The sequence below is a fragment of the Nycticebus coucang genome, chromosome 7 (assembly GCF_027406575.1).
Source record: "Nycticebus coucang isolate mNycCou1 chromosome 7, mNycCou1.pri, whole genome shotgun sequence".
Classification (NCBI taxonomy): Eukaryota; Metazoa; Chordata; class Mammalia; order Primates; family Lorisidae; genus Nycticebus; species Nycticebus coucang.
The window spans coordinates 67,772,652-67,785,628 of NC_069786.1; the positions used below are offsets into that span (position 1 = coordinate 67,772,652).

A 12,977-nucleotide genomic window follows, 5' to 3' on the forward strand; every position below is an offset into this window, starting at 1 on the left:
CAGAAGTCATTTCATGGCAATAAACATATGGAATACAACAGACATACTTGAACAGATAAAGGTGGGGAGAAAGCTTCAGGTATCAAGTTAAACTGTAGTGAGATAAGGCCTTATCAAAGAGAGAAGGTGGGGCAGTGCCTGTGGCTCAGTGAGTAGGGCACCGGCCCCATAAACTGAGGGTGGTGGGTTCGAACCCAGCCCCAGCCAAACTGCAACAAAAAAATAGCCGGGCGTTGTGGTGGGCACCTGTAGTCCCAGCTACTCGGGAGGCTGAGGCAAGAGAATCGCCTAAGCCCAGGAGATGGAGGTTGCTGTGAGCTATGATGCTATAGCACTCTACAGAGGGCAATAAATTGAGACTCTGTAAAAGAAAAAAGAGAGAAAGTAAAAATCATGAAATCCAGTTCAATTTAAATCACACACTGGTGACATACCTATTACAGGGACAAGAAGGGACAAGTCTAAATTTACCTTGCAGGAGGAACTGTTCTACCCACCTTTGATAAGCTGATTACATGTAATTGTTTAGCAGTTTACTGTTGTGTTAAACTGTTTTTTTGTTTTTTTTTTTGTAGAAACAGAGTCTCACTGTACCGCCCTCGGGTAGAGTGCCGTGGCGTCACACGGCTCACAGCAACCTCTAACTCTTGGGCTTACACGATTCTCTTGCCTCAGCCTCCTGAGTAGCTGGGACTACAGGCGCCCGCCACAACACCCGGCTATTTTTCGGTTGCAGTTTGGCCGGGGCTGGGTTTGAACCCGCCACCCTCGGCATATGGGGCCGGCGCCCTACTCACTGAGCCACAGGCGCCGCCCGTGTTAAACTGTTTTTACAAAAGTTTCTTTTTTCTTTTTGTTAATTAAACCTAATAAAACTTACCACTTCTGACAGAAAGGTGAAAGGTCAAATGGGGAACCATGGCAAAGAGGTCACGACAGCCTAAGCCTTCTCTCTGGGGTGGGGTTCACTGGTGAGCCAGCTTCCCTGTGGAGCTGAGGGGTTGTTTTTTGTTTTTTTTTTGGTTTGTTTGTTTGTTTTGGGTTTTGAACCCACTGCCTCTGGCATATGGGACCAGCACCCTACTCCTTGAGCCACAGGTGCCGCCAGAGCTGAGGGGTTGTTTTGTGCAGACTCAGCAGCATTTAGATCCAGGTTTCCATCTGGAATGTTCTGATACATTTTCTTGACATCCTTGTGGAAGGAATTTGGTAAGTTCTGTCCTGCTTTTGCACTTGCTTCAAAGTAGCAAGCCATTTTCTTCAGCAAACTGTGTGGCTTCTTCATAGGTCACAGTTCTCTGTGCTTCCAAATCTGCTTTATTTCCTTTGAGAATTAGTACAGTATCTGGATTTGTGAGATTCCTTGCATCTGCCAACCAGCTGCTTACCTGTTGTATGTATTTCTTCCGGTGATTTCATATACCCTAAGAGCTCCTGTAGCTCTTCTGTGATGACATTGTGCGAAACTGCTCCTGTCTCACTCTATCCCAAATCTGTTGCTTGATTTTTTAGCCACTAACCTGGATTCACATGCCAAATTCAACACCAATTGTGTAAGGACAATCAGTCGTAATTTTTTTTTTCTGTAAATTGATGAAGCAAACAAAACTTTTCTACCGCTGTGTCCCCAGTAGTAAGATATTTAAAGATGTAGCAGCAGTGGTATGGTGCAGTTGCCATGGTGGCGCTGGGGGGTTTGCTGGTGGCTGGGTGGGAGGTAGGTTCAGGATGAGGAAGAAGAGTGCGGCTGGAGAGGGGAGAGAGTGGCCAGTAGGGACAGTGGTGGTGGCAGCAGAGACTGCCCCTACCACTCCTTGCACCTCTCTTCGGTGCCAACCTCCAGATTTCTCAGTATTTAAAGTGAGACAATTTCTGCAGTTCCACTCTTTCCACATGGTGTCATTTTCACAATAACAAATTCATGAAATTTACCATCACATTGATAGTTTCCAGTTCATTACATTTAGATGACTTTTCGCCTTTACAAATGGTTTTCAGACATTTTCGTCTCTTTGTCAGGAACATATAAACAGAAGGTAGGAAGTTAGTTATAAACATTTTAGTGCAAACATTACATTTTTGCATGGATTGAAACATGTGTCTCAATATTGTGTTGTGTTGTATTGAGAGCTAAATGATTACCACAAGGAACAGTTGCTTTCTTTAGGGAAATCAGGTGGATGGAGGGTCAGGCTGAACAGTGAAATCTGCAAGTATAACACATTGTTTTAGCAGTGTCCCATGAAGATAACCAGGACTGGGCTTTCTGTTGGGACCAGAGTCAGCAGACTATTTAGGAAATTGAATAGCTTCAGATTAACCCTGTTTTGGAGTTGGTGTACCAGAATATTCACATTTGCATGTTCAGTTGACACCTGCATTTAGGCAACACAACCTCTGTTTCCCATATTTCCCATATTTCCTCCCTGTCTTTCTGACTGCTCTTCAGCTTCCGTAGGTTCAGGAAGTGCAGGGGCCTGCCCATCAGCTCCCAGCCGGTGTTTTCACGCTTTCTGCTCCTTTCCTGTGTTCCTAGTTCTTGAGCTCCTGAGAGTTTGCTAACTTCAATAACTTTTTCAAATATAATAGATTTTCCTTCAGTTCATATTTTTCATTTTATACCACCACCCCCTTTTCCAACACTATTTTTATCTTCCATAGCACTTAGAGGAGGCTGCAAGTGCAGTGGAAGGCAGGTAGGTTAAGTTTCAGGAGCCACGGCCAGAGGCAGGAATCTTAACAGACTTCAAATTCTTTTCTTCCCAGGACTTATAACATTGGAGAAGCTCTGGGCATACTGCCAACCTCTCCCTGTCTTATCTCAGTTCAATAGGATCATGTACTACATAAAATATCTAAAATAGATACCTCGTATCTGGAGTTCTATGTCTAAATTATATCTAATGCCAGTTATTACCTGCTGTAACCCTAGTTAATGCCTTGAACCCAATATACTTTGAAACTTTGGATCACCACGGAAGTGATATAATGTATAGTTAACTAAATTAATAAAGATACTATCAGTGACAGTATCCACATTTAGAACACTTTACCTATCCAGGTAAAATAGTGTACATCTACAAATAGACCTCTCAAATGAAACTTTTTTTTTTTTTTTTGACAGAGTCTCAAGCTGTCACCCTCGGTAGAGTACCATGGCATCACAGCTCACAGCAACCTCAAACTCTTGGGCTTAAGCCATTCTCTTGCCTCAGCCTTCCAAGTAGCTGGGACTACAGGTGCCCGCCACAACGCCCAGCTATTTTTTTTATTGCAGTTATCATTGTTGTTTAGCTGGCCTGGGCAGGGTTCAAATCCACCAGCCTCGGTGCAGGTGGACAGCTCCATAACCACTATGCTACGGGCACAGAGCTGAAACTTTTCTTTTGCAGGGGAACAAAGTGTCACTCTGTCACACTAGGGAGAGTGCTATGGCCTCATAGCTGACAACAACCTCAAACTCTGGGGCTCAAGCAATCCTCCTGGCTCAGCCTCCAGAGCGGCTGGGACTACAAGCACCTGCCAGGATGCCTTACTAGTTTTTCTATTTTTAGTAGAGACGGGATCTCTCTCTTAAGCAATCCGCCTGCCTCAGCCTCCCAGACTGCTAGGATTACAGTGTGAGCCACCACATCCAGCCACAAATGAAACAAAAAATAGTAACTGATAAATTGTTTGTCAATTCTTTTAACAAAAAATGTTTTATGGCTCAATAAGGATTTTTATTTTCTCTTAGAATGGCATCTATTGAAATGGAAAAATCATTTTCACATCTTATTTTGAATACCATTTGTTTCTTTGAAAAGCACAACCTCCAAAGACACAGCTTTTCAAGCTTTATTTGTAAGAGCAACAAGACTGGTTAAAGCATATTAAAATAGTTACTTACAGTTTGAAGGCCATTCTAATACTTTTTAAAAATCTGTAATCTGTTTCCCTCTCTTTACTATAAAGAGCAAAGCCAGTTAAGAGTTAAAAGATTTCCCAGCCTCAACCCCTACCTGATCTAAAATCTCTTTAAAGTGCCCAGAGTTACTGTGCCAGCTTGTCTCAGTGTCTCTTAGATAGGCAGGGAACTGCACAATTCGATGTAGTTACAAAATTCAGAATGTTCAAAGTGAAAATTAAATCACCCTCTCACCCCCTTTGTGGGTCTGTTTCTGATTCTCATCTTTTACGTTTAGAACTACAATCCACCTAGAACTGATTTTTATTTATGGTGTGGGCTGGGAGCTAACTCTCTTCCCCTAACCCTTTCATAAAAAATTCCCATTAGCTCAGCACCACAGATGCTACCTTTGTCATAAATCAGTTCTCTGCACGGGGACTCTTCTGTTCCATTGGTTTATTTATCAATATTCTCACCAGCATCGAACTGTCTCAATTCCTGCAGATTTATAACATGTCTTAACATCTAGTTTAGTCCTCACACATTCTTCTGTCTCAAGAGTTTCATGACTATTCTTGACCCTAACATATACATTTTTGAATCCACTTGTCAGTTCTACAAAACTTTTCATTGGAATTGCATCAACTCTATTGACCAGCGTAGGGAGAAACGATGTCTTTACTATTCCAACAATACATAAACATAGCATATCCCTCCATTAATTTTGGTAATTCTCAATCTAAAAATATTTTTATATTTTCTGTATCATGCATCTTTCTTGAGATTTAGATATTTGATATGTTTTGATGCTATTATAGAGGGAATCTTTTTTTAATTTTCACCTTTTAATCGTTTGATGCTCAACTAGGAATACAAAGAATTCAATTTTATTACTTCTTCTGTCCCTTAATTCTGTTATTTCTGGCATATTATTGTGTTTTAATTTTCATTTTCCTGACAACTGATGATGATAAGCATTAGTCATATGTTTACTGGCCACTCCTATATCTTTTTTGGTGAAGTATCTATTCAAATCTCTTGCCCATTTTAAAGAAATACATTGTTTGAAAATGATAGGCCCCTATAGTCCCAGCTACTTGGGAGTCTGAGGCAGGAGGATTGCTTGAACCCAGGAGTTTGAGGTTGCTGTTAGCTAGGCTGACACCACAGCCTTTTCTGGCTTGGGTAACAGAGTGAGACTCTCTCTCCAAAAAAAAAAAAAGTTGTTTGCTCTTGTATTATTGAGTTGTAGTTATTCTTTATGTACCCTGGAGACCAAAACTTTTCCAAGCATATATAGATTTTTTTCTCATGTCTTCAAATAGTTTTTTTTTTTAATTGAAGTTCATATAAGAAAATTAACCATTTAAAAGTGAACAATTTCGTGGCATTTAAGTACATTCATGATGTTGTACAACCACTGTCTAGTTGTGAAACATTTTTATTATCTCAAAAGGAAATCCGATAGTGATCAAGCAATTAATCTCCATTTTTCACCTCTCGGCTGCTCTTGGCCACAACAATCCGTGTTCTTTCTCTATGAATTTGCTGATTCTGGATGTTTACTATAAATAAATTCTTACAATATGTGACTTTTTTGTGTCTGGCTTCTTTCACTTAGTATAGTGTTTTCAAGGTTCATCCATGTTGTAGAATGTATCAATACTTCATTCCTTTCAAGGCTCATTAACATCATATGAGTACGTCACAACTTATCTATTCATTCATTGATGGACATTTGGGTTGTTTTCCACCTTTAAAGTGTTGTGACTAGTGTTTCTATGAATAAGAATGTAAACTATGTCTTTGATACCTGTTTTCAATTATTTGGGGATAATTCCTGGATTTAGAATTGGTGGGTTATATGGTAATTCTGTGTTTAATTTTTTGAGAAACCATCACACTGTTTTCCAAAGTAGTCACACACACTTTACAAGTAATATATGAAGACTCTTATTTCTTCAAATCCTCACCAACACCCATTATTTTCTTTGTATTACAAAATTGTAGCTATTCTACTGGGTATGAAATGGTATCTGGTTTTGCTTTGCATGTCCCAGATGACTAATGATACTGATTACCTTTTCATGTGCTTGTTGGCCATTTGTGTATCTTCTTTGAGAAAATGTTTTTTCAAGTCATTTGCCTATTTTAAAATCGGATTACTCGTCTTAGCTCATAGCAACCTCAAACTCTTGGGTTCAAGTGATCCTCCTGCCTCAGCCTTCCAAATAGCTGGGACTACATGTACCTGCCACAATACCCGGCTGTTTTTTAGAGACAGGGTCTCACTCTGGCTCAGGTTGGTCTCAAACCCGTGAACTCAGGCAATTCATCCACCTCAGCCTCCCAGAGTGCTGGGATTACAGGTGTGAGCCACCGCACCTGGCCTAGGTCATTGATATTTTGATAGGGATTACGTCAAATCTGTAGATTGCTTGGGTAGAACTGCCATCTTCACTAAGTCTTCCAATCCATGAACATAGATGTCTTTATTTAGGTCTTCTTTAATGTCTTTCAGCACTATTTTATACTTTTTAGTGTACAAGATCTACCTCTGTGGTTAAACTTATTCCTAGGATTTTTTTCTTTTGGATGTTATTATAAATGCACTTGTTTATTTTCTATTCAGATTGCTCCTTGCTAATGTACAGAAACACTACTGACTTTCATCTGTTGATTTTGTATTCTGAAAATTTGAACTTATTAACTCTTATAGTTTTGTTGGTGGTGTAGTGGTGGTGATGGTATCTGAATTTGTGTGTATTCTTTGGGAATTCTATAGGATCATGTGAACTTCCTTTCTAATTCAGATGCCTTTTCTCTTTCTTGCCTCCTTTACCTAAAACTTCTAGTCCAATGTTGAAAAACTGCAGTGAAAGCAAGCTTCTTTGTCTTGTTTTTGATCCTAAAGGGAAAGCTTATGTGTGTGTATGGGGCGGGGGTGGTGGTGTGCCTTTTATCCTGTTGGGGGAAGTTCCCTTTTTTCCTAATTTTCTGAATATTTTTTAACCACAAAAGGGTGTTGGATTTTGTCAAATGCTTTTTCCTTATCGATTCAAACAATTTTGCTTCATTCTATTAATGTGGTATACTCCATTGATTGATTTCCTTATGTCAAACTGCTTTCTAGTATGTATTTTGCAAATATGTTCTCCCAGTCTGTGGCTTACCTATATTTATTTTCAATGGTGCCTTTTGGTTTTGATGAAGATTTTCATTTTTTCTTATAGGGTTATTGCTTTTTGTGTCTTATCTAATGGCCCTTTCATGAAGGCCCTTCCCTACTCTCTTCTGTGTTCCCTCTAAAAACTTTATGGTCGTTGCTTTCACATTTAAGTCCATTGAAGTCCACAATCTATCACAAATTATATTTTGTATACTGAGGGAATTATAAAGTTAATGAAAAGGCAAAACTAGGCTCAGTGCCCATAGCTCAGTGGATAGGGCACCAGGTCTGGCAGGTTCGAACCCGGCCCAGGCCTGCTAAACAACAATGACAACTACAACAAAAAAATAGCCGGGCATTGTAGCAGCACCTGTAGTCCCACATAGTTGGGAGGCTGAGGCAAGAGAATGGCTTAAGTCCAAGAGTTTGAGGTTGCTGTGAGCTGTGACAGCATAGCACTCTACTGAGGACGACATAGTAAGACCCTGTCTCAAAAAAAAAAAAAAAAAGAAAAGAAAAAGAAAGGGCAAAACTAAATTCTTTTGCTTAGAGATATATACACAGTAAATTTATAAAGAAAGGGGTAATTACTCTAATAAAAGTCGGGATAATTATAACATCATGAATTATGATCAGAAAGACATATACATGTGGCTTTTAGGGTACAATAATCTATTTTTTGACCTGGGGAGTGAATCATGTAGTAATCTGTTTGCACAGGTCAAGGTTCTCTTTTTCATGTGACTACCCTGTCCTAGAACTGTTTCATTTGTCTTTCCACTCATTGAGAAGGTTTTTTATTATTGTTGTTTACATTCCTAGAATTTGCGAAAAGGGAGTGTTTTATTTATCTCATTTTATTTTATTTTATTTTTGCGTTTTTATTTTTTTTGTTTGTTTGTTTTGTTTTGTTTTTTGCCAGGGCTGGGTTTGAACCCACTACCTCCAGCATATAGGGCTAGCGCCCTACTCCTTTGAGCCACAGGTGCTGCCCCTGGAGTGTTTTATTTTTAATTTCAAAATATTAAGAGGGTATAAATATTTTTGGTTGCATGAATCATTTTGTAATACTTGAGTCATGACTGTAAGTGTCCCCATCACCCAAAAAGGGTTCATTGTATCTGTTAGGTAGGCTGTTGACCCTTTCCTTCTCCCCATTTCCCCCCAATTTTTAATTACAAATTAAATGAAATGTATTTAAGAGTTACTGAATTCATCTGGTTTTCTCTTCTAGTGTCAATTTTGGAGAATAAGGTCTTGCTAGAAATTTGTCTCTTTCATCTAAATTTTCAAACGTACCATCAGTTATTTATAATATCCTTTTATTAACTTAACACTGTGGTCTTTGTAACAATGGGTAGCAGACATGAAGCACTTGAAAATTCAGTTTACAGATGGTCCAAGCTGTGATAATCTGGGGTATTTTCTCCTCTTTACCTGATGAGTCTGACCAGAGTTTATCATGTTTATTATTTTTTTTCCACAAGAACTATCTTTTGACTGTGTTGATTTTCTCCATTGTGTGTATGTTTTTGTTGCATGGACATCTACTTTCTGCTTTATTTTAGCCTTCCCCCCCACACACACTATATTTGAGTTTTGTTTCTGCTCTTTTACTAGTTTCATGAGATAGATATGTACATCATTAGTTTTTCAGTCTTCCTTCCTTCCTGATAAATGTACTTTATATCCTATAAATTTTATATCCTATAAATTTTCCTTTCAGCATGGCTTTTGCTGCATCTCACGAGTTATAACAGATTGTACTTTCCATATTAATAGTATAAAGTGTTTTCTAATGTTATCAATGATTTTTTGAACAATTCTATATTTATAAATAAATTGCTTAATGGGTACCAAGAAATATATTCCTTAATTTACAAATGTGCTAATTTTCTACTTATAATTTTACTATTTATTTCTAACTTAGTTCCACTACGGGCAGAAAATACGCTCTGTATCATTTCATTTCTTTAAAATCTGTTGGAACTTGTTTTGTGGTTCAGCATTTGATTAAATTTGTTAATTTTCTATGTGTACTTAAAAAGTTCTCCTTTCCTCCCCCAAATTTCCCCTTTATTACTATTCCTCTCTTACGGTTTGACTCTTGATAAATAACCACATAGTCCATCCCCCAGAACAAGGAATAGAATATTATCAGCACCCTAGAAACTGCACATATGTGCCTTTTTGGTCACAATTCTTTCCTTCCCCCAGGATGTAGCCATTATCTTGAATTCTATTATAGTAATTTTCCTGCTTTTCTTTATAAATTTACCATCTGTGTATGCATCTCTAAACAAAATAGTTTAGACTTTATGTAAATGTAATTATATCATATATGCTGTTTTGTGTGCTACTTTTTTACCCAACATTAGGTATATAAAATTCATTTATGTTGTTATATGTCTAGCTTGTTTCTTTCCATTGAATTTTAGGTGATTTCTAATATGGTATAATATTCGATTGTAACAAATTTATTTAGATATTCTACTGGTGGTAGACATTTTACTTGCTTCCAGTTGGGCCAATTAACAATACTCCATGAACATTCCTGAACATACAGACAAGCCTCAGCAATATTACAGGTTTAGTTCCAGACCACCATCCAAAAGAAAATATTGCAATAAAGTGAATCACACAAACCTTTTCATTTCTCATTGCATGCAAAAGTTGTGTTTATGCTGCACTGCAGTCTAGTAAATACACAATGCTATCGTGTCTAAATAAAAATGCACATACATAAAAAAACACTTAATTGCTAAAAAAATATGAGGGATTATCTGAGCCTTCGGTGAGTTTTAATCTTTTTTGCTAGTATAGGGTCTTGCCTTGATCTTGGTGGCTACTGACTGATGGGGGTAGTGGTTGCTAAAGGCTGGGGTATCTGTGATAATATGTCTTAAAATAAGACAATAGTGAAGTCTGCCCTATCAATTGACTCTTCCTTTCATTAAAGATTTCTCTGTAGCATGCAGTGCTGTTTGGTAGCATTCTATCCACAGAACAACTTCTTTCAAAATTGGAGTCAATCCTCTCAAAACTTGTTACTGCTTTATCAACAAAATTCATGTAATATTCTAGATCCTTTGTTGTAATTTCAAAAAATATTCACAGCATTTCCATCTCAAGAAACTACTTCTCTTATGCCTGTAATCCTAGCACTCTGGGAGGCTGAAGCAGGAGGATTCTTTGAGCTCAGGAGTTTGAGACCAGCCTGAATAAGACCAAGACCCAGGCTCTACTAAAAGTAGAAAAATTAGTCAGGTGGGTGTTGTGGTAGCCCCCTGTAGTCCCAGCGAGGAGATTGCTTGATCGAGTTAGGTTAAGGCCATGGCACTCTAGCCCGGGCAAAGAAGGAGAAGGAGAGATTACTTTCTTTGCTCATCTATCACAAGCAACTCCTCAAAAATCATTACACTTTATTGAAAGACTTCAATTTTATTGAAGTCACGTCTTCGGGCTCCATTTCTAATTCCAGTTCTCTTGCTATTTCTACTGCATTTGCAGTTATTTCCTCCAGTGAAGTCTTAAACCCCACACAGTCATCCATGAAGATTATAATCAACTTCTTCCAAACTCCTATTAACACATTGACTGCCACACTAGAAAAAAAAAAACGTTTAATGTTAATATCTTGACCTCCTGCCACAAATCATAAATGTTTTTAATGGCATCTAGAATGGTGTGCCCTTTCAAGATGATGTTCAATTGACTTCGCCCAGATCCAACAAGGAATCACTATCTACAGCAGCTACGGCCATACAAAATATGGTTCTTTTTTTTTTGGTAGAGACAGAGTCTCATTTATCGCCCTCAGTAGAGTGCCGTGGTGTCACACAGCTCACAGCAACCTCCAACTCCTGGGCTTAGGCGATTCTCTTGCATCAGCCTCCCAAGTAGCTGGGACTACAGGCGCCCCACTATTTTTTTGTTGCAGTTTGGCCAGGGCTGGGTTTGAACCTGCCACCCTCGGTATATGGGGCTGGCGCCCTACCCACTGAGCCACAGATGCTGCCCCCAAATATGGTTCTTAAATAATAAGACTTGAAATTGGAAATAACTCCTTGATCCATAGGCTGTAGAATAGGTGTTGCGCTAGCTGGCATGAAAAAAAGACTTTTCTCTTTGTGTATCTTCATAAGAGCTCTTAGGTGACTAAAATACATTGTCAATGACCTGTAATGTTTTGAAAGAAATCTATTTTTTTGAGCAATAGATTTTAAGAGTAGGCTTAAAATATTTAGTAAACCATGCTGTAAACAGATATGCTGTCATCCAGGCTTTGTTGTTCGCCCCAGATTTACCTTTTCAAATTGTCATCTGGAAGCAACAAAAGATTTCTGCACAAAGTCAACTAGCAGCCCATAAAAATGTGTTCTCCTTGTCCTTTCATTCTGAAAGTCATCGACCCTGGTCTTGGTGTTATCCCTCCCCTGTTTCTACAACACAAACTTAAGAGCTAGATATCATGGATAATCATTTTTTTCTGTGCCGTCATTGTTAGCAGCTGGCCTTTCAGCTGACTTCAATAAAACTTGTGATTGACATTATTATTATTATTATTATTTCAGGAGATGTAGGGAGTAGAATGTTTTTATCCTCTCATCAATTTCTGGGCACTTTAGTTGATTCCACATATTTGCAATTGTGAATTGTGCTTTGATAAACATTTGGGTGCAGGTGTCTTTTTGATGTAATGATTTCTTTTCCTTTGAGTAGATAGATACCCAGTAGCAAAATTTCTGGATCTAATGGTAAGTCTACTTTTAGTTCTTTGAGGAATCTCTATACTGTTTTCCATAGAGGTTGTGCTAATTTACATTCCTACCAATAGCGCACAAGTGTTCCCTTTTTACCACATCTATATCCACACCAACATCTCTTATTTTTTGACCATTATTTTTTGGTCATTATTAATAATGACCATTCTGACAAGGGCAAGGCAATCTTTAATTGTGTTTTTAATTTGGATTTTCCTGATGATTAGTGATGTTGAACATTTTTTCATATGCTTGCTAGTCATTTGCATATGTTCTTTTGAAAAAAATCTGTTCATGTCTTTTTCCCACTTTTTGATGGGATTATATTTTTTCTTGCTGATTTGAGTTCTTTGTGTATTCTGGATATTAGTCCTTTGTGGAATATGTAGTTTGTGAAAATATTTTCTCCCATTCTGTTAGCTGTCTATTCTATTGATTAATTTCTTTCTTTAGTTTAAGTCCCACTTATTTTTGTTGTTGCTATATTTGCTCTGGGGGTCTTATTCATAAATTCTTTACCTAGGCAAATGTCCAGAAGAGTTTTTCCTATATTTTCAGGTTTCAGGTTTTACATTTAAGTCATCAATTCATCTTGAGTTAATTTTTGTATGTGGAGACTTACTGAATAGGTTTTTTAGTTTCATTCTTCTACACATGCCTCTCTAATTTTCCTTACATTATTTATTGAATAGGGTGTCCTTTCCTTAGTGTACGTTTTTGTCTTCTTGGTTGAAAATTGGTTGGTTGTAGCTATATGGTTTTATTTCTGGGTTCTCTATTCTGTTCCATTGATCTATGTGTCTGCCTTTCTACAGGTACCATGCTGCTTTGGCTACTGTAGCCTTGTAGTATAATTTGAAGTCTGGTAATATGATACCTCCAGATTTGTTCTTTTTGCTAAAGATTACTTTGGCTATTTGGGCTCTTTTTTGGTATCATATGAAGTTTAGGATTGTTTTTTTCTAGATCTGGGGAAAGTGATATTGGTATTTTGATGGAAATTACATTGAAATTGTAAATCACTTTGGGCAGTGTGGACATTTTAATAATGTTGATCCTTCTAATCCATGAGCCTGGGGTGTTTTTCCATTTGTTTGGATTGTCTAAGATTTTTTTCATCAGTATTTTGTAGTTTTCCTTCTAGAGATCTTTTACC

At 37.9% G+C, this 12,977-nt stretch overlaps 1 pseudogene; it reads right to left on the reverse strand.

The window, feature by feature from the left end:
* Positions 1 to 405: 405 nt before the first annotated feature.
* LOC128589720 (ras-related protein Rab-14-like) lies at positions 406 to 2,269 on the reverse strand (annotated as a pseudogene).
* Positions 2,270 to 12,977: the final 10,708 nt, after the last annotated feature.